This window comes from Hippoglossus hippoglossus, chromosome 7 (assembly GCF_009819705.1).
Source record: "Hippoglossus hippoglossus isolate fHipHip1 chromosome 7, fHipHip1.pri, whole genome shotgun sequence".
Classification (NCBI taxonomy): Eukaryota; Metazoa; Chordata; class Actinopteri; order Pleuronectiformes; family Pleuronectidae; genus Hippoglossus; species Hippoglossus hippoglossus.
The window spans coordinates 9,566,976-9,589,336 of record NC_047157.1 but is presented as its reverse complement, the minus strand read 5'-3'; the positions used below and the strand labels follow the sequence as shown (position 1 = coordinate 9,589,336).

Here is a 22,361-nt window from a genome sequence, read left to right as displayed (position 1 = left end):
ATTAAGGGAGGTTTCTGTTATTTAACCTCTGTGGGTCAGCCACCTACACTTCAGTCCTAAATCTTTTCCCAGACAAGTCAATACCCAACCACACCCCAAATCCTGTGACCCTAATGATTCACACAATATCAGGTTGGGTCTGTGACTAGTAGGTAACAATAGCATTCACACCTCAACTCGGGAGACCCCAATGACCCACGAGCTGGTGGAGGTTTCAACGACCTATCTGTTCAACCCAACGACTGTCAACACAAAGACCTAAAGAGGTTAAATACCTGAAAGCTTCCAGGTAGAAGTGAACAAGCCTTTTGGATGAGAGGCAAAATGTCTACAAGAAACACAAGCAAACCAAGTTGCCTATGCACATGTCACTCTATAGCGCCATGTTTTCGAGCGAAATCAGGTGGAAAACACATCCAAATGGGCCCCAGTGGCCTAATGGATAAGGCACTGGCCTCCTAAGCCAGGGATTGTGGGTTCAAGTCCCATCTGGGGTGATTAACAGCAGAGTGGCGCAGCGGAAGCGTGCTGGGCCCATAACCCAGAGGTCGATAGATCGAAACTATCCTCTGCTAACAACTTTTTTGCCAGGATGTGATTGAAGCAGTTTTATGATTGCGTAGGCGTGGTCACATGGTACCTCTCACCCCTCCTCGTTAGTATAGTGGACAGTATCTCCGCCTGTCACGCGGAAGACCGGGGTTCGATTCCCCGACGGGGAGAATAAGTCTTTAACCTATTTAATCAATATTAGCTCATGTCATGACCTAATACCAGGTATTGTTGAGCTCAGAGGTTGTGGCTCCGCTGGCAGTCGTCAAATGCCACAATCAGTTTCCGTAGTGTAGTGGTTATCACGTTCGCCTAACACGCGAAAGGTCCCCGGTTCGAGACCGGGCGGAAACAGAGGTTTTTCTCCTGGAGCGTAACAGAGGGTTCAAGTCCCAAACAGGATGGTTACAAGCAGAGTGGCGCAGCGGAAGCGTGCTGGGCCCATAACCCAGAGGTCGATAGATAGAAACTATCCTCTGCTAACAATATTTTAGCCAGGATGTGATTGTCAGTAAATATTTCACAAAGAGGGACTACAGCTGTTTAACACAGCACCTCCTGACTTTGGTAAATAAGGCCCTGTACTCCTAAACCAGGGATTATGGGTTCAACTCCCATACAGGGTGATTAACAGCAGAGTGGCGCAGCGGAAGCGTGCTGGGCCCATAACCCAGAGGTCGATAGATCGAAACTATCCTCTGCTAACAATGTTTTTGCCAGGATGTGATTGTCAGTAAATATTTCACAAAGAGGGACTACAGCTGTTTAATACAGTTGGTAGATAGGCACTGTCCTCCTTGTGTTTCTTAAAATTGTTCATTTCCAATCCAAAACTGTTCTTTTCTTTCTAACTGATTAAGGGAGGTTTCTGTTATTTAACCTCTGTGGGTCAGCCACCTACACTTCAGTCCTAAATCTTTTCCCAGACAAGTCAATACCCAACCACACCCCAAATCCTGTGACCCTAATGATTCACACAATATCAGGTTGGGTCTGTGACTAGTAGGTAACAATAGCATTCACACCTCAACTCGGGAGACCCCAATGACCCACGAGCTGGTGGAGGTTTCAACGACCTATCTGTTCAACCCAACGACTGTCAACACAAAGACCTAAAGAGGTTAAATACCTGAAAGCTTCCAGGTAGAAGTGAACAAGCCTTTTGGATGAGAGGCAAAATGTCTACAAGAAACACAAGCAAACCAAGTTGCCTATGCACATGTCACTCTATAGCGCCATGTTTTCGAGCGAAATCAGGTGGAAAACACATCCAAATGGGCCCCAGTGGCCTAATGGATAAGGCACTGGCCTCCTAAGCCAGGGATTGTGGCTTCAAGTCCCATCTGGGGTGATTAACAGCAGAGTGGCGCAGCGGAAGCGTGCTGGGCCCATAACCCAGAGGTCGATAGATCGAAACTATCCTCTGCTAACAACTTTTTTGCCAGGATGTGATTGAAGCAGTTTTATGATTGCGTAGGCGTGGTCACATGGTACCTCTCACCCCTCCTCGTTAGTATAGTGGACAGTATCTCCGCCTGTCACGCGGAAGACCGGGGTTCGATTCCCCGACGGGGAGAATAAGTCTTTAACCTATTTAATCAATATTAGCTCATGTCATGACCTAATACCAGGTATTGTTGAGCTCAGAGGTCGTGGCTCCGCTGGCAGTCGTCAAATGCCACAATCAGTTTCCGTAGTGTAGTGGTTATCACGTTCGCCTAACACGCGAAAGGTCCCCGGTTCGAGACCGGGCGGAAACAGAGGTTTTTCTCCTGGAGCGTAACAGAGGGTTCAAGTCCCAAACAGGATGGTTACAAGCAGAGTGGCGCAGCGGAAGCGTGCTGGGCCCATAACCCAGAGGTCGATAGATAGAAACTATCCTCTGCTAACAATATTTTAGCCAGGATGTGATTGTCAGTAAATATTTCACAAAGAGGGACTACAGCTGTTTAACACAGCACCTCCTGACTTTGGTAAATAAGGCCCTGTACTCCTAAACCAGGGATTATGGGTTCAACTCCCATACAGGGTGATTAACAGCAGAGTGGCGCAGCGGAAGCGTGCTGGGCCCATAACCCAGAGGTCGATAGATCGAAACTATCCTCTGCTAACAATGTTTTTGCCAGGATGTGATTGTCAGTAAATATTTCACAAAGAGGGACTACAGCTGTTTAATACAGTTGGTAGATAGGCACTGTCCTCCTTGTGTTTCTTAAAATTGTTCATTTCCAATCCAAAACTGTTCTTTTCTTTCTAACTGATTAAGGGAGGTTTCTGTTATTTAACCTCTGTGGGTCAGCCACCTACACTTCAGTCCTAAATCTTTTCCCAGACAAGTCAATACCCAACCACACCCCAAATCCTGTGACCCTAATGATTCACACAATATCAGGTTGGGTCTGTGACTAGTAGGTAACAATAGCATTCACACCTCAACTCGGGAGACCCCAATGACCCACGAGCTGGTGGAGGTTTCAACGACCTATCTGTTCAACCCAACGACTGTCAACACAAAGACCTAAAGAGGTTAAATACCTGAAAGCTTCCAGGTAGAAGTGAACAAGCCTTTTGGATGAGAGGCAAAATGTCTACAAGAAACACAAGCAAACCAAGTTGCCTATGCACATGTCACTCTATAGCGCCATGTTTTCGAGCGAAATCAGGTGGAAAACACATCCAAATGGGCCCCAGTGGCCTAATGGATAAGGCACTGGCCTCCTAAGCCAGGGATTGTGGCTTCAAGTCCCATCTGGGGTGATTAACAGCAGAGTGGCGCAGCGGAAGCGTGCTGGGCCCATAACCCAGAGGTCGATAGATCGAAACTATCCTCTGCTAACAACTTTTTTGCCAGGATGTGATTGAAGCAGTTTTATGATTGCGTAGGCGTGGTCACATGGTACCTCTCACCCCTCCTCGTTAGTATAGTGGACAGTATCTCCGCCTGTCACGCGGAAGACCGGGGTTCGATTCCCCGACGGGGAGAATAAGTCTTTAACCTATTTAATCAATATTAGCTCATGTCATGACCTAATACCAGGTATTGTTGAGCTCAGAGGTTGTGGCTCCGCTGGCAGTCGTCAAATGCCACAATCAGTTTCCGTAGTGTAGTGGTTATCACGTTCGCCTAACACGCGAAAGGTCCCCGGTTCGAGACCGGGCGGAAACAGAGGTTTTTCTCCTGGAGCGTAACAGAGGGTTCAAGTCCCAAACAGGATGGTTACAAGCAGAGTGGCGCAGCGGAAGCGTGCTGGGCCCATAACCCAGAGGTCGATAGATAGAAACTATCCTCTGCTAACAATATTTTAGCCAGGATGTGATTGTCAGTAAATATTTCACAAAGAGGGACTACAGCTGTTTAACACAGCACCTCCTGACTTTGGTAAATAAGGCCCTGTACTCCTAAACCAGGGATTATGGGTTCAACTCCCATACAGGGTGATTAACAGCAGAGTGGCGCAGCGGAAGCGTGCTGGGCCCATAACCCAGAGGTCGATAGATCGAAACTATCCTCTGCTAACAATGTTTTTGCCAGGATGTGATTGTCAGTAAATATTTCACAAAGTGGGACTACAGCTGTTTAATACAGTTGGTAGATAGGCACTGTCCTCCTTGTGTTTCTTAAAATTGTTCATTTCCAATCCAAAACTGTTCTTTTCTTTCTAACTGATTAAGGGAGGTTTCTGTTATTTAACCTCTGTGGGTCAGCCACCTACACTTCAGTCCTAAATCTTTTCCCAGACAAGTCAATACCCAACCACACCCCAAATCCTGTGACCCTAATGATTCACACAATATCAGGTTGGGTCTGTGACTAGTAGGTAACAATAGCATTCACACCTCAACTCGGGAGACCCCAATGACCCACGAGCTGGTGGAGGTTTCAACGACCTATCTGTTCAACCCAACGACTGTCAACACAAAGACCTAAAGAGGTTAAATACCTGAAAGCTTCCAGGTAGAAGTGAACAAGCCTTTTGGATGAGAGGCAAAATGTCTACAAGAAACACAAGCAAACCAAGTTGCCTATGCACATGTCACTCTATAGCGCCATGTTTTCGAGCGAAATCAGGTGGAAAACACATCCAAATGGGCCCCAGTGGCCTAATGGATAAGGCACTGGCCTCCTAAGCCAGGGATTGTGGGTTCAAGTCCCATCTGGGGTGATTAACAGCAGAGTGGCGCAGCGGAAGCGTGCTGGGCCCATAACCCAGAGGTCGATAGATCGAAACTATCCTCTGCTAACAACTTTTTTGCCAGGATGTGATTGAAGCAGTTTTATGATTGCGTAGGCGTGGTCACATGGTACCTCTCACCCCTCCTCGTTAGTATAGTGGACAGTATCTCCGCCTGTCACGCGGAAGACCGGGGTTCGATTCCCCGACGGGGAGAATAAGTCTTTAACCTATTTAATCAATATTAGCTCATGTCATGACCTAATACCAGGTATTGTTGAGCTCAGAGGTTGTGGCTCCGCTGGCAGTCGTCAAATGCCACAATCAGTTTCCGTAGTGTAGTGGTTATCACGTTCGCCTAACACGCGAAAGGTCCCCGGTTCGAGACCGGGCGGAAACAGAGGTTTTTCTCCTGGAGCGTAACAGAGGGTTCAAGTCCCAAACAGGATGGTTACAAGCAGAGTGGCGCAGCGGAAGCGTGCTGGGCCCATAACCCAGAGGTCGATAGATAGAAACTATCCTCTGCTAACAATATTTTAGCCAGGATGTGATTGTCAGTAAATATTTCACAAAGAGGGACTACAGCTGTTTAACACAGCACCTCCTGACTTTGGTAAATAAGGCCCTGTACTCCTAAACCAGGGATTATGGGTTCAACTCCCATACAGGGTGATTAACAGCAGAGTGGCGCAGCGGAAGCGTGCTGGGCCCATAACCCAGAGGTCGATAGATCGAAACTATCCTCTGCTAACAATGTTTTTGCCAGGATGTGATTGTCAGTAAATATTTCACAAAGAGGGACTACAGCTGTTTAATACAGTTGGTAGATAGGCACTGTCCTGCTTGTGTTTCTTAAAATTGTTCATTTCCAATCCAAAACTGTTCTTTTCTTTCTAACTGATTAAGGGAGGTTTCTGTTATTTAACCTCTGTGGGTCAGCCACCTACACTTCAGTCCTAAATCTTTTCCCAGACAAGTCAATACCCAACCACACCCCAAATCCTGTGACCCTAATGATTCACACAATATCAGGTTGGGTCTGTGACTAGTAGGTAACAATAGCATTCACACCTCAACTCGGGAGACCCCAATGACCCACGAGCTGGTGGAGGTTTCAACGACCTATCTGTTCAACCCAACGACTGTCAACACAAAGACCTAAAGAGGTTAAATACCTGAAAGCTTCCAGGTAGAAGTGAACAAGCCTTTTGGATGAGAGGCAAAATGTCTACAAGAAACACAAGCAAACCAAGTTGCCTATGCACATGTCACTCTATAGCGCCATGTTTTCGAGCGAAATCAGGTGGAAAACACATCCAAATGGGCCCCAGTGGCCTAATGGATAAGGCACTGGCCTCCTAAGCCAGGGATTGTGGGTTCAAGTCCCATCTGGGGTGATTAACAGCAGAGTGGCGCAGCGGAAGCGTGCTGGGCCCATAACCCAGAGGTCGATAGATCGAAACTATCCTCTGCTAACAACTTTTTTGCCAGGATGTGATTGAAGCAGTTTTATGATTGCGTAGGCGTGGTCACATGGTACCTCTCACCCCTCCTCGTTAGTATAGTGGACAGTATCTCCGCCTGTCACGCGGAAGACCGGGGTTCGATTCCCCGACGGGGAGAATAAGTCTTTAACCTATTTAATCAATATTAGCTCATGTCATGACCTAATACCAGGTATTGTTGAGCTCAGAGGTTGTGGCTCCGCTGGCAGTCGTCAAATGCCACAATCAGTTTCCGTAGTGTAGTGGTTATCACGTTCGCCTAACACGCGAAAGGTCCCCGGTTCGAGACCGGGCGGAAACAGAGGTTTTTCTCCTGGAGCGTAACAGAGGGTTCAAGTCCCAAACAGGATGGTTACAAGCAGAGTGGCGCAGCGGAAGCGTGCTGGGCCCATAACCCAGAGGTCGATAGATAGAAACTATCCTCTGCTAACAATATTTTAGCCAGGATGTGATTGTCAGTAAATATTTCACAAAGAGGGACTACAGCTGTTTAACACAGCACCTCCTGACTTTGGTAAATAAGGCCCTGTACTCCTAAACCAGGGATTATGGGTTCAACTCCCATACAGGGTGATTAACAGCAGAGTGGCGCAGCGGAAGCGTGCTGGGCCCATAACCCAGAGGTCGATAGATCGAAACTATCCTCTGCTAACAATGTTTTTGCCAGGATGTGATTGTCAGTAAATATTTCACAAAGAGGGACTACAGCTGTTTAATACAGTTGGTAGATAGGCACTGTCCTCCTTGTGTTTCTTAAAATTGTTCATTTCCAATCCAAAACTGTTCTTTTCTTTCTAACTGATTAAGGGAGGTTTCTGTTATTTAACCTCTGTGGGTCAGCCACCTACACTTCAGTCCTAAATCTTTTCCCAGACAAGTCAATACCCAACCACACCCCAAATCCTGTGACCCTAATGATTCACACAATATCAGGTTGGGTCTGTGACTAGTAGGTAACAATAGCATTCACACCTCAACTCGGGAGACCCCAATGACCCACGAGCTGGTGGAGGTTTCAACGACCTATCTGTTCAACCCAACGACTGTCAACACAAAGACCTAAAGAGGTTAAATACCTGAAAGCTTCCAGGTAGAAGTGAACAAGCCTTTTGGATGAGAGGCAAAATGTCTACAAGAAACACAAGCAAACCAAGTTGCCTATGCACATGTCACTCTATAGCGCCATGTTTTCGAGCGAAATCAGGTGGAAAACACATCCAAATGGGCCCCAGTGGCCTAATGGATAAGGCACTGGCCTCCTAAGCCAGGGATTGTGGCTTCAAGTCCCATCTGGGGTGATTAACAGCAGAGTGGCGCAGCGGAAGCGTGCTGGGCCCATAACCCAGAGGTCGATAGATCGAAACTATCCTCTGCTAACAACTTTTTTGCCAGGATGTGATTGAAGCAGTTTTATGATTGCGTAGGCGTGGTCACATGGTACCTCTCACCCCTCCTCGTTAGTATAGTGGACAGTATCTCCGCCTGTCACGCGGAAGACCGGGGTTCGATTCCCCGACGGGGAGAATAAGTCTTTAACCTATTTAATCAATATTAGCTCATGTCATGACCTAATACCAGGTATTGTTGAGCTCAGAGGTTGTGGCTCCGCTGGCAGTCGTCAAATGCCACAATCAGTTTCCGTAGTGTAGTGGTTATCACGTTCGCCTAACACGCGAAAGGTCCCCGGTTCGAGACCGGGCGGAAACAGAGGTTTTTCTCCTGGAGCGTAACAGAGGGTTCAAGTCCCAAACAGGATGGTTACAAGCAGAGTGGCGCAGCGGAAGCGTGCTGGGCCCATAACCCAGAGGTCGATAGATAGAAACTATCCTCTGCTAACAATATTTTAGCCAGGATGTGATTGTCAGTAAATATTTCACAAAGAGGGACTACAGCTGTTTAATACAGTTGGTAGATAGGCACTGTCCTGCTTGTGTTTCTTAAAATTGTTCATTTCCAATCCAAAACTGTTCTTTTCTTTCTAACTGATTAAGGGAGGTTTCTGTTATTTAACCTCTGTGGGTCAGCCACCTACACTTCAGTCCTAAATCTTTTCCCAGACAAGTCAATACCCAACCACACCCCAAATCCTGTGACCCTAATGATTCACACAATATCAGGTTGGGTCTGTGACTAGTAGGTAACAATAGCATTCACACCTCAACTCGGGAGACCCCAATGACCCACGAGCTGGTGGAGGTTTCAACGACCTATCTGTTCAACCCAACGACTGTCAACACAAAGACCTAAAGAGGTTAAATACCTGAAAGCTTCCAGGTAGAAGTGAACAAGCCTTTTGGATGAGAGGCAAAATGTCTACAAGAAACACAAGCAAACCAAGTTGCCTATGCACATGTCACTCTATAGCGCCATGTTTTCGAGCGAAATCAGGTGGAAAACACATCCAAATGGGCCCCAGTGGCCTAATGGATAAGGCACTGGCCTCCTAAGCCAGGGATTGTGGGCTTCAAGTCCCATCTGGGGTGATTAACAGCAGAGTGGCGCAGCGGAAGCGTGCTGGGCCCATAACCCAGAGGTCGATAGATCGAAACTATCCTCTGCTAACAACTTTTTTGCCAGGATGTGATTGAAGCAGTTTTATGATTGCGTAGGCGTGGTCACATGGTACCTCTCACCCCTCCTCGTTAGTATAGTGGACAGTATCTCCGCCTGTCACGCGGAAGACCGGGGTTCGATTCCCCGACGGGGAGAATAAGTCTTTAACCTATTTAATCAATATTAGCTCATGTCATGACCTAATACCAGGTATTGTTGAGCTCAGAGGTTGTGGCTCCGCTGGCAGTCGTCAAATGCCACAATCAGTTTCCGTAGTGTAGTGGTTATCACGTTCGCCTAACACGCGAAAGGTCCCCGGTTCGAGACCGGGCGGAAACAGAGGTTTTTCTCCTGGAGCGTAACAGAGGGTTCAAGTCCCAAACAGGATGGTTACAAGCAGAGTGGCGCAGCGGAAGCGTGCTGGGCCCATAACCCAGAGGTCGATAGATAGAAACTATCCTCTGCTAACAATATTTTAGCCAGGATGTGATTGTCAGTAAATATTTCACAAAGAGGGACTACAGCTGTTTAACACAGCACCTCCTGACTTTGGTAAATAAGGCCCTGTACTCCTAAACCAGGGATTATGGGTTCAACTCCCATACAGGGTGATTAACAGCAGAGTGGCGCAGCGGAAGCGTGCTGGGCCCATAACCCAGAGGTCGATAGATCGAAACTATCCTCTGCTAACAATGTTTTTGCCAGGATGTGATTGTCAGTAAATATTTCACAAAGAGGGACTACAGCTGTTTAATACAGTTGGTAGATAGGCACTGTCCTCCTTGTGTTTCTTAAAATTGTTCATTTCCAATCCAAAACTGTTCTTTTCTTTCTAACTGATTAAGGGAGGTTTCTGTTATTTAACCTCTGTGGGTCAGCCACCTACACTTCAGTCCTAAATCTTTTCCCAGACAAGTCAATACCCAACCACACCCCAAATCCTGTGACCCTAATGATTCACACAATATCAGGTTGGGTCTGTGACTAGTAGGTAACAATAGCATTCACACCTCAACTCGGGAGACCCCAATGACCCACGAGCTGGTGGAGGTTTCAACGACCTATCTGTTCAACCCAACGACTGTCAACACAAAGACCTAAAGAGGTTAAATACCTGAAAGCTTCCAGGTAGAAGTGAACAAGCCTTTTGGATGAGAGGCAAAATGTCTACAAGAAACACAAGCAAACCAAGTTGCCTATGCACATGTCACTCAATAGCGCCATGTTTTCGAGCGAAATCAGGTGGAAAACACATCCAAATGGGCCCCAGTGGCCTAATGGATAAGGCACTGGCCTCCTAAGCCAGGGATTGTGGCTTCAAGTCCCATCTGGGGTGAATAACAGCAGAGTGGCGCAGCGGAAGCGTGCTGGGCCCATAACCCAGAGGTCGATAGATCGAAACTATCCTCTGCTAACAACTTTTTTGCCAGGATGTGATTGAAGCAGTTTTATGATTGCGTAGGCGTGGTCACATGGTACCTCTCACCCCTCCTCGTTAGTATAGTGGACAGTATCTCCGCCTGTCACGCGGAAGACCGGGGTTCGATTCCCCGACGGGGAGAATAAGTCTTTAACCTATTTAATCAATATTAGCTCATGTCCTGACCTAATACCAGGTATTGTTGAGCTCAGAGGTCGTGGCTCCGCTGGCAGTCGTCAAATGCCACAATCAGTTTCCTTAGTGTAGTGGTTATCACGTTCGCCTAACACGCGAAAGGTCCCCGGTTCGAGACCGGGCGGAAACAGAGGTTTTTCTCCTGGAGCGTAACAGAGGGTTCAAGTCCCAAACAGGATGGTTACAAGCAGAGTGGCGCAGCGGAAGCGTGCTGGGCCCATAACCCAGAGGTCGATAGATAGAAACTATCCTCTGCTAACAATATTTTAGCCAGGATGTGATTGTCAGTAAATATTTCACAAAGAGGGACTACAGCTGTTTAATACAGTTGGTAGATAGGCACTGTCCTCCTTGTGTTTCTTAAAATTGTTCATTTCCAATCCAAAACTGTTCTTTTCTTTCTAACTGATTAAGGGAGGTTTCTGTTATTTAACCTCTGTGGGTCAGCCACCTACACTTCAGTCCTAAATCTTTTCCCAGACAAGTCAATACCCAACCACACCCCAAATCCTGTGACCCTAATGATTCACACAATATCAGGTTGGGTCTGTGACTAGTAGGTAACAATAGCATTCACACCTCAACTCGGGAGACCCCAATGACCCACGAGCTGGTGGAGGTTTCAACGACCTATCTGTTCAACCCAACGACTGTCAACACAAAGACCTAAAGAGGTTAAATACCTGAAAGCTTCCAGGTAGAAGTGAACAAGCCTTTTGGATGAGAGGCAAAATGTCTACAAGAAACACAAGCAAACCAAGTTGCCTATGCACATGTCACTCTATAGCGCCATGTTTTCGAGCGAAATCAGGTGGAAAACACATCCAAATGGGCCCCAGTGGCCTAATGGATAAGGCACTGGCCTCCTAAGCCAGGGATTGTGGCTTCAAGTCCCATCTGGGGTGATTAACAGCAGAGTGGCGCAGCGGAAGCGTGCTGTGCCCATAACCCAGAGGTCGATAGATCGAAACTATCCTCTGCTAACAACTTTTTTGCCAGGATGTGATTGAAGCAGTTTTATGATTGCGTAGGCGTGGTCACATGGTACCTCTCACCCCTCCTCGTTAGTATAGTGGACAGTATCTCCGCCTGTCACGCGGAAGACCGGGGTTCGATTCCCCGACGGGGAGAATAAGTCTTTAACCTATTTAATCAATATTAGCTCATGTCATGACCTAATACCAGGTATTGTTGAGCTCAGAGGTTGTGGCTCAGCTGGCAGTCGTCAAATGCCACAATCAGTTTCCGTAGTGTAGTGGTTATCACGTTCGCCTAACACGCGAAAGGTCCCCGGTTCGAGACCGGGCGGAAACAGAGGTTTTTCTCCTGGAGCGTAACAGAGGGTTCAAGTCCCAAACAGGATGGTTACAAGCAGAGTGGCGCAGCGGAAGCGTGCTGGGCCCATAACCCAGAGGTCGATAGATAGAAACTATCCTCTGCTAACAATATTTTAGCCAGGATGTGATTGTCAGTAAATATTTCACAAAGAGGGACTACAGCTGTTTAACACAGCACCTCCTGACTTTGGTAAATAAGGCCCTGTACTCCTAAACCAGGGATTATGGGTTCAACTCCCATACAGGGTGATTAACAGCAGAGTGGCGCAGCGGAAGCGTGCTGGGCCCATAACCCAGAGGTCGATAGATCGAAACTATCCTCTGCTAACAATGTTTTTGCCAGGATGTGATTGTCAGTAAATATTTCACAAAGAGGGACTACAGCTGTTTAATACAGTTGGTAGATAGGCACTGTCCTCCTTGTGTTTCTTAAAATTGTTCATTTCCAATCCAAAACTGTTCTTTTCTTTCTAACTGATTAAGGGAGGTTTCTGTTATTTAACCTCTGTGGGTCAGCCACCTACACTTCAGTCCTAAATCTTTTCCCAGACAAGTCAATACCCAACCACACCCCAAATCCTGTGACCCTAATGATTCACACAATATCAGGTTGGGTCTGTGACTAGTAGGTAACAATAGCATTCACACCTCAACTCGGGAGACCCCAATGACCCACGAGCTGGTGGAGGTTTCAACGACCTATCTGTTCAACCCAACGACTGTCAACACAAAGACCTAAAGAGGTTAAATACCTGAAAGCTTCCAGGTAGAAGTGAACAAGCCTTTTGGATGAGAGGCAAAATGTCTACAAGAAACACAAGCAAACCAAGTTGCCTATGCACATGTCACTCTATAGCGCCATGTTTTCGAGCGAAATCAGGTGGAAAACACATCCAAATGGGCCCCAGTGGCCTAATGGATAAGGCACTGGCCTCCTAAGCCAGGGATTGTGGGTTCAAGTCCCATCTGGGGTGATTAACAGCAGAGTGGCGCAGCGGAAGCGTGCTGGGCCCATAACCCAGAGGTCGATAGATCGAAACTATCCTCTGCTAACAACTTTTTTGCCAGGATGTGATTGAAGCAGTTTTATGATTGCGTAGGCGTGGTCACATGGTACCTCTCACCCCTCCTCGTTAGTATAGTGGACAGTATCTCCGCCTGTCACGCGGAAGACCGGGGTTCGATTCCCCGACGGGGAGAATAAGTCTTTAACCTATTTAATCAATATTAGCTCATGTCCTGACCTAATACCAGGTATTGTTGAGCTCAGAGGTTGTGGCTCCGCTGGCAGTCGTCAAATGCCACAATCAGTTTCCGTAGTGTAGTGGTTATCACGTTCGCCTAACACGTGAAAGGTCCCCGGTTCAAGACTGGGCGGAAACAGAGGTTTTTCTCCTGGAGCGTAACAGAGGGTTCAAGTCCCAAACAGGATGGTTACAAGCAGAGTGGCGCAGCGGAAGCGTGCTGGGCCCATAACCCAGAGGTCGATAGATAGAAACTATCCTCTGCTAACAATATTTTAGCCAGGATGTGATTGTCAGTAAATATTTCACAAAGAGGGACTACAGCTGTTTAACACAGCACCTCCTGACTTTGGTAAATAAGGCCCTGTACTCCTAAACCAGGGATTATGGGTTCAACTCCCATACAGGGTGATTAACAGCAGAGTGGCGCAGCGGAAGCGTGCTGGGCCCATAACCCAGAGGTCGATAGATCGAAACTATCCTCTGCTAACAATGTTTTTGCCAGGATGTGATTGTCAGTAAATATTTCACAAAGAGGGACTACAGCTGTTTAATACAGTTGGTAGATAGGCACTGTCCTCCTTGTGTTTCTTAAAATTGTTCATTTCCAATCCAAAACTGTTCTTTTCTTTCTAACTGATTAAGGGAGGTTTCTGTTATTTAACCTCTGTGGGTCAGCCACCTACACTTCAGTCCTAAATCTTTTCCCAGACAAGTCAATACCCAACCACACCCCAAATCCTGTGACCCTAATGATTCACACAATATCAGGTTGGGTCTGTGACTAGTAGGTAACAATAGCATTCACACCTCAACTCGGGAGACCCCAATGACCCACGAGCTGGTGGAGGTTTCAACGACCTATCTGTTCAACCCAACGACTGTCAACACAAAGACCTAAAGAGGTTAAATACCTGAAAGCTTCCAGGTAGAAGTGAACAAGCCTTTTGGATGAGAGGCAAAATGTCTACAAGAAACACAAGCAAACCAAGTTGCCTATGCACATGTCACTCTATAGCGCCATGTTTTCGAGCGAAATCAGGTGGAAAACACATCCAAATGGGCCCCAGTGGCCTAATGGATAAGGCACTGGCCTCCTAAGCCAGGGATTGTGGGTTCAAGTCCCATCTGGGGTGATTAACAGCAGAGTGGCGCAGCGGAAGCGTGCTGGGCCCATAACCCAGAGGTCGATAGATCGAAACTATCCTCTGCTAACAACTTTTTTGCCAGGATGTGATTGAAGCAGTTTTATGATTGCGTAGGCGTGGTCACATGGTACCTCTCACCCCTCCTCGTTAGTATAGTGGACAGTATCTCCGCCTGTCACGCGGAAGACCGGGGTTCGATTCCCCGACGGGGAGAATAAGTCTTTAACCTATTTAATCAATATTAGTTCATGTCATGACCTAATACCAGGTATTGTTGAGCTCAGAGGTTGTGGCTCCGCTGGCAGTCGTCAAATGCCACAATCAGTTTCCGTAGTGTAGTGGTTATCACGTTCGCCTAACACGCGAAAGGTCCCCGGTTCGAGACCGGGCGGAAACTGAGGTTTTTCTCCTGGAGCGTAACAGAGGGTTCAAGTCCCAAACAGGATGGTTACAAGCAGAGTGGCGCAGCGGAAGCGTGCTGGGCCCATAACCCAGAGGTCGATAGATAGAAACTATCCTCTGCTAACAATATTTTAGCCAGGATGTGATTGTCAGTAAATATTTCACAAAGAGGGACTACAGCTGTTTAACACAGCACCTCCTGACTTTGGTAAATAAGGCCCTGTACTCCTAAACCAGGGATTATGGGTTCAACTCCCATACAGGGTGATTAACAGCAGAGTGGCGCAGCGGAAGCGTGCTGGGCCCATAACCCAGAGGTCGATAGATCGAAACTATCCTCTGCTAACAATGTTTTTGCCAGGATGTGATTGTCAGTAAATATTTCACAAAGAGGGACTACAGCTGTTTAATACAGTTGGTAGATAGGCACTGTCCTGCTTGTGTTTCTTAAAATTGTTCATTTCCAATCCAAAACTGTTCTTTTCTTTCTAACTGATTAAGGGAGGTTTCTGTTATTTAACCTCTGTGGGTCAGCCACCTACACTTCAGTCCTAAATCTTTTCCCAGACAAGTCAATACCCAACCACACCCCAAATCCTGTGACCCTAATGATTCACACAATATCAGGTTGGGTCTGTGACTAGTAGGTAACAATAGCATTCACACCTCAACTCGGGAGACCCCAATGACCCACGAGCTGGTGGAGGTTTCAACGACCTATCTGTTCAACCCAACGACTGTCAACACAAAGACCTAAAGAGGTTAAATACCTGAAAGCTTCCAGGTAGAAGTGAACAAGCCTTTTGGATGAGAGGCAAAATGTCTACAAGAAACACAAGCAAACCAAGTTGCCTATGCACATGTCACTCTATAGCGCCATGTTTTCGAGCGAAATCAGGTGGAAAACACATCCAAATGGGCCCCAGTGGCCTAATGGATAAGGCACTGGCCTCCTAAGCCAGGGATTGTGGGTTCAAGTCCCATCTGGGGTGATTAACAGCAGAGTGGCGCAGCGGAAGCGTGCTGGGCCCATAACCCAGAGGTCGATAGATCGAAACTATCCTCTGCTAACAACTTTTTTGCCAGGATGTGATTGAAGCAGTTTTATGATTGCGTAGGCGTGGTCACATGGTACCTCTCACCCCTCCTCGTTAGTATAGTGGACAGTATCTCCGCCTGTCACGCGGAAGACCGGGGTTCGATTCCCCGACGGGGAGAATAAGTCTTTAACCTCTTTAATCAATATTAGCTTCATGTCATGACCTAATACCAGGTATTGTTGAGCTCAGAGGTTGTGGCTCCGCTGGCAGTCGTCAAATGCCACAATCAGTTTCCGTAGTGTAGTGGTTATCACGTTCGCCTAACACGCGAAAGGTCCCCGGTTCGAGACCGGGCGGAAACATGAGGTTTTTCTCCTGGAGCGTAACAGAGGGTTCAAGTCCCAAACAGGATGGTTACAAGCAGAGTGGCGCAGCGGAAGCGTGCTGGGCCCATAACCCAGAGGTCGATAGATAGAAACTATCCTCTGCTAACAATATTTTAGCCAGGATGTGATTGTCAGTAAATATTTCACAAAGAGGGACTACAGCTGTTTAACACAGCACCTCCTGACTTTGGTAAATAAGGCCCTGTACTCCTAAACCAGGGATTATGGGTTCAACTCCCATACAGGGTGATTAACAGCAGAGTGGCGCAGCGGAAGCGTGCTGGGCCCATAACCCAGAGGTCGATAGATCGAAACTATCCTCTGCTAACAATGTTTTTGCCAGGATGTGATTGTCAGTAAATATTTCACAAAGAGGGACTACAGCTGTTTAATACAGTTGGTAGATAGGCACTGTCCTGCTTGTGTTTCTTAAAATTGTTCATTTCCAATCCAAAACTGTTCTTTTCTTTCTAACTGATTAAGGGAGGTTTCTGTTATTTAACCTCTGGGGGTCAGCCACCTACACTTCAGTCCTAAATCTTTTCCCAGACAAGTCAATACCCAACCACACCCCAAATCCTGTGACCCTAATGATTCACACAATATCAGGTTGGGTCTGTGACTAGTAGGTAACAATAGCATTCACACCTCAACTCGGGAGACCCCAATGACCCACGAGCTGGTGGAGGTTTCAACGACCTATCTGTTCAACCCAACGACTGTCAACACAAAGACCTAAAGAGGTTAAATACCTGAAAGCTTCCAGGTAGAAGTGAACAAGCCTTTTGGATGAGAGGCAAAATGTCTACAAGAAACACAAGCAAACCAAGTTGCCTATGCACATGTCACTCTATAGCGCCATGTTTTCGAGCGAAATCAGGTGGAAAACACATCCAAATGGGCCCCAGTGGCCTAATGGATAAGGCACTGGCCTCCTAAGCCAGGGATTGTGGGTTCAAGTCCCATCTGGGGTGATTAACAGCAGAGTGGCGCAGCGGAAGCGTGCTGTGCCCATAACCCAGAGGTCGATAGATCGAAACTATCCTCTGCTAACAACTTTTTTGCCAGGATGTGATTGAAGCAGTTTTATGATTGCGTAGGCGTGGTCACATGGTACCTCTCACCCCTCCTCGTTAGTATAGTGGACAGTATCTCCGCCTGTCACGCGGAAGACCGGGGTTCGATTCCCCGACGGGGAGAATAAGTCTTTAACCTATTTAATCAATATTAGCTCATGTCATGACCTAATACCAGGTATTGTTGAGCTCAGAGGTCGTGGCTCCGCTGGCAGTCGTCAAATGCCACAATCAGTTTCCGTAGTGTAGTGGTTATCACGTTCGCCTAACACGCGAAAGGTCCCCGGTTCGAGACCGGGCGGAAACTGAGGTTTTTCTCCTGGAGCGTAACAGAGGGTTCAAGTCCCAAACAGGATGGTTACAAGCAGAGTGGTGCAGCGGAAGCGTGCTGGGCCCATAACCCAGAGGTCGATAGATAGAAACTATCCTCTGCTAACAATATTTTAGCCAGGATGTGATTGTCAGTAAATATTTCACAAAGAGGGCACTACAGCTGTTTAACACAGCACCTCCTGACTTTGGTAAATAAGGCCCTGTACTCCTAAACCAGGGATTATGGGTTCAACTCCCATACAGGGTGATTAACAGCAGAGTGGCGCAGCGGAAGCGTGCTGGGCCCATAACCCAGAGGTCGATAGATCGAAACTATCCTCTGCTAACAATGTTTTTGCCAGGATGTGATTGTCAGTAAATATTTCACAAAGAGGGACTACAGCTGTTTAATACAGTTGGTAGATAGGCACTGTCCTCCTTGTGTTTCTTAAAATTGTTCATTTCCAATCCAAAACTGTTCTTTTCTTTCTAACTGATTAAGGGAGGTTTCTGTTATTTAACCTCTGTGGGTCAGCCACCTACACTTCAGTCCTAAATCTTTTCCCAGACAAGTCAATACCCAACCACACCCCAAATCCTGTGACCCTAATGATTCACACAATATCAGGTTGGGTCTGTGACTAGTAGGTAACAATAGCATTCACACCTCAACTCGGGAGACCCCAATGACCCACGAGCTGGTGGAGGTTTCAACGACCTATCTGTTCAACCCAACGACTGTCAACACAAAGACCTAAAGAGGTTAAATACCTGAAAGCTTCCAGGTAGAAGTGAACAAGCCTTTTGGATGAGAGGCAAAATGTCTACAAGAAACACAAGCAAACCAAGTTGCCTATGCACATGTCACTCTATAGCGCCATGTTTTCGAGCGAAATCAGGTGGAAAACACATCCAAATGGGCCCCAGTGGCCTAATGGATAAGGCACTGGCCTCCTAAGCCAGGGATTGTGGGTTCAAGTCCCATCTGGGGTGATTAACAGCAGAGTGGCGCAGCGGAAGCGTGCTGGGCCCATAACCCAGAGGTCGATAGATCGAAACTATCCTCTGCTAACAACTTTTTTGCCAGGATGTGATTGAAGCAGTTTTATGATTGCGTAGGCGTGGTCACATGGTACCTCTCACCCCTCCTCGTTAGTATAGTGGACAGTATCTCCGCCTGTCACGCGGAAGACCGGGGTTCGATTCCCCGACGGGGAGAATAAGTCTTTAACCTATTTAATCAATATTAGTTCATGTCATGACCTAATACCAGGTATTGTTGAGCTCAGAGGTTGTGGCTCCGCTGGCAGTCGTCAAATGCCACAATCAGTTTCTTTAGTGTCGTGGTTATCACGTTCGCCTAACACGCAAAAGGTCGCTGGTTCGAGACCGGGTGGAAACAGAGGTCCTCCTGGAGCGTAACAGAGGGTTCAAGTCCCAAACAGCAGAGTGGCGCAGCGGAAGCGTGCTGGGCCCATAACCCAGAGGTCGATAGATAGAAACTATCCTCTGCTAACAATATTTTAGCCAGGATGTGATTGTCAGTAAATATTTCACAAAGAGGGACTACAGCTGTTTAATACAGTTGGTAGATAGGCACTGTCCTGCTTGTGTTTCTTAAAATTGTTCATTTCCAATCCAAAACTGTTCTTTTCTTTCTAACTGATTAAGGGAGGTTTCTGTTATTTAACCTCTGTGGGTCAGCCACCTACACTTCAGTCCTAAATCTTTTCCCAGACAAGTCAATACCCAACCACACCCCAAATCCTGTGACCCTAATGATTCACACAATATCAGGTTGGGTCTGTGACTAGTAGGTAACAATAGCATTCACACCTCAACTCGGGAGACCCCAATGACCCACGAGCTGGTGGAGGTTTCAACGACCTATCTGTTCAACCCAACGACTGTCAACACAAAGACCTAAAGAGGTTAAATACCTGAAAGCTTCCAGGTAGAAGTGAACAAGCCTTTTGGATGAGAGGCAAAATGTCTACAAGAAACACAAGCAAACCAAGTTGCCTATGCACATGTCACTCTATAGCGCCATGTTTTCGAGCGAAATCAGGTGGAAAACACATCCAAATGGGCCCCAGTGGCCTAATGGATAAGGCACTGGCCTCCTAAGCCAGGGATTGTGGGTTCAAGTCCCATCTGGGGTGATTAACAGCAGAGTGGCGCAGCGGAAGCGTGCTGGGCCCATAACCCAGAGGTCGATAGATCGAAACTATCCTCTGCTAACAACTTTTTTGCCAGGATGTGATTGAAGCAGTTTTATGATTGCGTAGGCGTGGTCACATGGTACCTCTCACCCCTCCTCGTTAGTATAGTGGACAGTATCTCCGCCTGTCACGCGGAAGACCGGGGTTCGATTCCCCGACGGGGAGAATAAGTCTTTAACCTATTTAATCAATATTAGTTCATGTCATGACCTAATACCAGGTATTGTTGAGCTCAGAGGTTGTGGCTCCGCTGGCAGTCGTCAAATGCCACAATCAGTTTCTTTAGTGTAGTGGTTATCACGTTCGCCTAACACGCGAAAGGTCCCCGGTTCGAGACCGGGCGGAAACTGAGGTTTTTCTCCTGGAGCGTAACAGAGGGTTCAAGTCCCAAACAGGATGGTCACAAGCAGAGTGGCGCAGCGGAAGCGTGCTGGGCCCATAACCCAGAGGTCGATAGATAGAAACTATCCTCTGCTAACAATATTTTAGCCAGGATGTGATTGTCAGTAAATATTTCACAAAGAGGCACTACAGCTGTTTAACACAGCACCTCCTGACTTTGGTAAATAAGGCCCTGTACTCCTAAACCAGGGATTATGGGTTCAACTCCCATACAGGGTGATTAACAGCAGAGTGGCGCAGCGGAAGCGTGCTGGGCCCATAACCCAGAGGTCGATAGATCGAAACTATCCTCTGCTAACAATGTTTTTGCCAGGATGTGATTGTCAGTAAATATTTCACAAAGAGGGACTACAGCTGTTTAATACAGTTGGTAGATAGGCACTGTCCTGCTTGTGTTTCTTAAAATTGTTCATTTCCAATCCAAAACTGTTCTTTTCTTTCTAACTGATTAAGGGAGGTTTCTGTTATTTAACCTCTGTGGGTCAGCCACCTACACTTCAGTCCTAAATCTTTTCCCAGACAAGTCAATACCCAACCACACCCCAAATCCTGTGACCCTAATGATTCACACAATATCAGGTTGGGTCTGTGACTAGTAGGTAACAATAGCATTCACACCTCAACTCGGGAGACCCCAATGACCCACGAGCTGGTGGAGGTTTCAACGACCTATCTGTTCAACCCAACGACTGTCAACACAAAGACCTAAAGAGGTTAAATACCTGAAAGCTTCCAGGTAGAAGTGAACAAGCCTTTTGGATGAGAGGCAAAATGTCTACAAGAAACACAAGCAAACCAAGTTGCCTATGCACATGTCACTCTATAGCGCCATGTTTTCGAGCGAAATCAGGTGGAAAACACATCCAAATGGGCCCCAGTGGCCTAATGGATAAGGCACTGGCCTCCTAAGCCAGGGATTGTGGGTTCAAGTCCCATCTGGGGTGATTAACAGCAGAGTGGCGCAGCGGAAGCGTGCTGGGCCCATAACCCAGAGGTCGATAGATCGAAACTATCCTCTGCTAACAACTTTTTTGCCAGGATGTGATTGAAGCAGTTTTATGATTGCGTAGGCGTGGTCACATGGTACCTCTCACCCCTCCTCGTTAGTATAGTGGACAGTATCTCCGCCTGTCACGCGGAAGACCGGGGTTCGATTCCCCGACGGGGAGAATAAGTCTTTAACCTATTTAATCAATATTAGTTCATGTCATGACCTAATACCAGGTATTGTTGAGCTCAGAGGTTGTGGCTCCGCTGGCAGTCGTCAAATGCCACAATCAGTTTCTTTAGTGTCGTGGTTATCACGTTCGCCTAACACGCAAAAGGTCGCTGGTTCGAGACCGGGTGGAAACAGAGGTCCTCCTGGAGCGTAACAGAGGGTTCAAGTCCCAAACAGCAGAGTGGCGCAGCGGAAGCGTGCTGGGCCCATAACCCAGAGGTCGATAGATAGAAACTATCCTCTGCTAACAATATTTTAGCCAGGATGTGATTGTCAGTAAATATTTCACAAAGAGGGACTACAGCTGTTTAATACAGTTGGTAGATAGGCACTGTCCTGCTTGTGTTTCTTAAAATTGTTCATTTCCAATCCAAAACTGTTCTTTTCTTTCTAACTGATTAAGGGAGGTTTCTGTTATTTAACCTCTGTGGGTCAGCCACCTACACTTCAGTCCTAAATCTTTTCCCAGACAAGTCAATACCCAACCACACCCCAAATCCTGTGACCCTAATGATTCACACAATATCAGGTTGGGTCTGTGACTAGTAGGTAACAATAGCATTCACACCTCAACTCGGGAGACCCCAATGACCCACGAGCTGGTGGAGGTTTCAACGACCTATCTGTTCAACCCAACGACTGTCAACACAAAGACCTAAAGAGGTTAAATACCTGAAAGCTTCCAGGTAGAAGTGAACAAGCCTTTTGGATGAGAGGCAAAATGTCTACAAGAAACACAAGCAAACCAAGTTGCCTATGCACATGTCACTCTATAGCGCCATGTTTTCGAGCGAAATCAGGTGGAAAACACATCCAAATGGGCCCCAGTGGCCTAATGGATAAGGCACTGGCCTCCTAAGCCAGGGATTGTGGGTTCAAGTCCCATCTGGGGTGATTAACAGCAGAGTGGCGCAGCGGAAGCGTGCTGGGCCCATAACCCAGAGGTCGATAGATCGAAACTATCCTCTGCTAACAACGTTTTTGCCAGGATGTGATTGAAGCAGTTTTATGATTGCGTAGGCGTGGTCACATGGTACCTCTCACCCCTCCTCGTTAGTATAGTGGACAGTATCTCCGCCTGTCACGCGGAAGACCGGGGTTCGATTCCCTGACGGGGAGAAAAAGTCTTTAACCTATTTAATCAATATTAGCTAGAGTCACACCATCCAATCATGA

General features: G+C 47.1%; 1 protein-coding gene and 60 non-coding genes across 62 annotated transcripts in view; 60 read left to right on the top strand and 1 right to left on the bottom strand.

Annotated features, from left to right (window-relative positions):
- sema3h (sema domain, immunoglobulin domain (Ig), short basic domain, secreted, (semaphorin) 3H) overlaps positions 1-22,361 on the bottom strand; it is a 211,619-nt gene that overhangs the window by 185,248 nt on the left and 4,010 nt on the right. The window lies entirely within an intron of this gene.
- Positions 425-497, top strand: trnar-ccu. Its single transcript has one exon. It is a non-coding gene; the product is annotated as a tRNA-Arg (tRNA).
- Positions 651-722, top strand: trnad-guc. The gene has a single exon. It is a non-coding gene; the product is annotated as a tRNA-Asp (tRNA).
- trnav-aac lies at positions 834-906 on the top strand. Its single transcript has one exon. It is a non-coding gene; the product is annotated as a tRNA-Val (tRNA).
- On the top strand, positions 1,831-1,903 carry trnar-ccu. The gene has a single exon. It is a non-coding gene; the product is annotated as a tRNA-Arg (tRNA).
- Positions 2,057-2,128, top strand: trnad-guc. Its single transcript has one exon. It is a non-coding gene; the product is annotated as a tRNA-Asp (tRNA).
- trnav-aac lies at positions 2,240-2,312 on the top strand. The gene has a single exon. It is a non-coding gene; the product is annotated as a tRNA-Val (tRNA).
- trnar-ccu lies at positions 3,237-3,309 on the top strand. The gene has a single exon. It is a non-coding gene; the product is annotated as a tRNA-Arg (tRNA).
- trnad-guc lies at positions 3,463-3,534 on the top strand. Its single transcript has one exon. It is a non-coding gene; the product is annotated as a tRNA-Asp (tRNA).
- Positions 3,646-3,718, top strand: trnav-aac. Its single transcript has one exon. It is a non-coding gene; the product is annotated as a tRNA-Val (tRNA).
- trnar-ccu lies at positions 4,643-4,715 on the top strand. The gene has a single exon. It is a non-coding gene; the product is annotated as a tRNA-Arg (tRNA).
- On the top strand, positions 4,869-4,940 carry trnad-guc. Its single transcript has one exon. It is a non-coding gene; the product is annotated as a tRNA-Asp (tRNA).
- Positions 5,052-5,124, top strand: trnav-aac. The gene has a single exon. It is a non-coding gene; the product is annotated as a tRNA-Val (tRNA).
- Positions 6,049-6,121, top strand: trnar-ccu. The gene has a single exon. It is a non-coding gene; the product is annotated as a tRNA-Arg (tRNA).
- Positions 6,275-6,346, top strand: trnad-guc. The gene has a single exon. It is a non-coding gene; the product is annotated as a tRNA-Asp (tRNA).
- On the top strand, positions 6,458-6,530 carry trnav-aac. Its single transcript has one exon. It is a non-coding gene; the product is annotated as a tRNA-Val (tRNA).
- Positions 7,455-7,527, top strand: trnar-ccu. Its single transcript has one exon. It is a non-coding gene; the product is annotated as a tRNA-Arg (tRNA).
- On the top strand, positions 7,681-7,752 carry trnad-guc. Its single transcript has one exon. It is a non-coding gene; the product is annotated as a tRNA-Asp (tRNA).
- trnav-aac lies at positions 7,864-7,936 on the top strand. Its single transcript has one exon. It is a non-coding gene; the product is annotated as a tRNA-Val (tRNA).
- On the top strand, positions 8,639-8,712 carry trnar-ccu. The gene has a single exon. It is a non-coding gene; the product is annotated as a tRNA-Arg (tRNA).
- trnad-guc lies at positions 8,866-8,937 on the top strand. The gene has a single exon. It is a non-coding gene; the product is annotated as a tRNA-Asp (tRNA).
- trnav-aac lies at positions 9,049-9,121 on the top strand. The gene has a single exon. It is a non-coding gene; the product is annotated as a tRNA-Val (tRNA).
- On the top strand, positions 10,046-10,118 carry trnar-ccu. Its single transcript has one exon. It is a non-coding gene; the product is annotated as a tRNA-Arg (tRNA).
- Positions 10,272-10,343, top strand: trnad-guc. Its single transcript has one exon. It is a non-coding gene; the product is annotated as a tRNA-Asp (tRNA).
- On the top strand, positions 10,455-10,527 carry trnav-aac. Its single transcript has one exon. It is a non-coding gene; the product is annotated as a tRNA-Val (tRNA).
- trnar-ccu lies at positions 11,230-11,302 on the top strand. Its single transcript has one exon. It is a non-coding gene; the product is annotated as a tRNA-Arg (tRNA).
- Positions 11,456-11,527, top strand: trnad-guc. The gene has a single exon. It is a non-coding gene; the product is annotated as a tRNA-Asp (tRNA).
- Positions 11,639-11,711, top strand: trnav-aac. Its single transcript has one exon. It is a non-coding gene; the product is annotated as a tRNA-Val (tRNA).
- Positions 12,636-12,708, top strand: trnar-ccu. Its single transcript has one exon. It is a non-coding gene; the product is annotated as a tRNA-Arg (tRNA).
- Positions 12,862-12,933, top strand: trnad-guc. Its single transcript has one exon. It is a non-coding gene; the product is annotated as a tRNA-Asp (tRNA).
- On the top strand, positions 13,045-13,117 carry trnav-aac. Its single transcript has one exon. It is a non-coding gene; the product is annotated as a tRNA-Val (tRNA).
- Positions 14,042-14,114, top strand: trnar-ccu. The gene has a single exon. It is a non-coding gene; the product is annotated as a tRNA-Arg (tRNA).
- Positions 14,121-14,192, top strand: trnam-cau. The gene has a single exon. It is a non-coding gene; the product is annotated as a tRNA-Met (tRNA).
- On the top strand, positions 14,268-14,339 carry trnad-guc. Its single transcript has one exon. It is a non-coding gene; the product is annotated as a tRNA-Asp (tRNA).
- Positions 14,451-14,523, top strand: trnav-aac. The gene has a single exon. It is a non-coding gene; the product is annotated as a tRNA-Val (tRNA).
- On the top strand, positions 14,802-14,873 carry trnam-cau. The gene has a single exon. It is a non-coding gene; the product is annotated as a tRNA-Met (tRNA).
- On the top strand, positions 15,448-15,520 carry trnar-ccu. Its single transcript has one exon. It is a non-coding gene; the product is annotated as a tRNA-Arg (tRNA).
- trnam-cau lies at positions 15,527-15,598 on the top strand. Its single transcript has one exon. It is a non-coding gene; the product is annotated as a tRNA-Met (tRNA).
- On the top strand, positions 15,674-15,745 carry trnad-guc. Its single transcript has one exon. It is a non-coding gene; the product is annotated as a tRNA-Asp (tRNA).
- On the top strand, positions 15,858-15,930 carry trnav-aac. Its single transcript has one exon. It is a non-coding gene; the product is annotated as a tRNA-Val (tRNA).
- Positions 16,210-16,281, top strand: trnam-cau. The gene has a single exon. It is a non-coding gene; the product is annotated as a tRNA-Met (tRNA).
- trnar-ccu lies at positions 16,856-16,928 on the top strand. Its single transcript has one exon. It is a non-coding gene; the product is annotated as a tRNA-Arg (tRNA).
- On the top strand, positions 17,082-17,153 carry trnad-guc. The gene has a single exon. It is a non-coding gene; the product is annotated as a tRNA-Asp (tRNA).
- Positions 17,265-17,337, top strand: trnav-aac. Its single transcript has one exon. It is a non-coding gene; the product is annotated as a tRNA-Val (tRNA).
- Positions 17,617-17,688, top strand: trnam-cau. The gene has a single exon. It is a non-coding gene; the product is annotated as a tRNA-Met (tRNA).
- trnar-ccu lies at positions 18,263-18,335 on the top strand. Its single transcript has one exon. It is a non-coding gene; the product is annotated as a tRNA-Arg (tRNA).
- On the top strand, positions 18,342-18,413 carry trnam-cau. Its single transcript has one exon. It is a non-coding gene; the product is annotated as a tRNA-Met (tRNA).
- trnad-guc lies at positions 18,489-18,560 on the top strand. Its single transcript has one exon. It is a non-coding gene; the product is annotated as a tRNA-Asp (tRNA).
- Positions 18,672-18,744, top strand: trnav-aac. Its single transcript has one exon. It is a non-coding gene; the product is annotated as a tRNA-Val (tRNA).
- On the top strand, positions 19,432-19,504 carry trnar-ccu. Its single transcript has one exon. It is a non-coding gene; the product is annotated as a tRNA-Arg (tRNA).
- Positions 19,511-19,582, top strand: trnam-cau. The gene has a single exon. It is a non-coding gene; the product is annotated as a tRNA-Met (tRNA).
- On the top strand, positions 19,658-19,729 carry trnad-guc. Its single transcript has one exon. It is a non-coding gene; the product is annotated as a tRNA-Asp (tRNA).
- On the top strand, positions 19,841-19,913 carry trnav-aac. Its single transcript has one exon. It is a non-coding gene; the product is annotated as a tRNA-Val (tRNA).
- Positions 20,192-20,263, top strand: trnam-cau. The gene has a single exon. It is a non-coding gene; the product is annotated as a tRNA-Met (tRNA).
- On the top strand, positions 20,838-20,910 carry trnar-ccu. Its single transcript has one exon. It is a non-coding gene; the product is annotated as a tRNA-Arg (tRNA).
- Positions 20,917-20,988, top strand: trnam-cau. The gene has a single exon. It is a non-coding gene; the product is annotated as a tRNA-Met (tRNA).
- trnad-guc lies at positions 21,064-21,135 on the top strand. Its single transcript has one exon. It is a non-coding gene; the product is annotated as a tRNA-Asp (tRNA).
- On the top strand, positions 21,247-21,319 carry trnav-aac. The gene has a single exon. It is a non-coding gene; the product is annotated as a tRNA-Val (tRNA).
- On the top strand, positions 22,007-22,079 carry trnar-ccu. The gene has a single exon. It is a non-coding gene; the product is annotated as a tRNA-Arg (tRNA).
- trnam-cau lies at positions 22,086-22,157 on the top strand. Its single transcript has one exon. It is a non-coding gene; the product is annotated as a tRNA-Met (tRNA).
- Positions 22,233-22,304, top strand: trnad-guc. Its single transcript has one exon. It is a non-coding gene; the product is annotated as a tRNA-Asp (tRNA).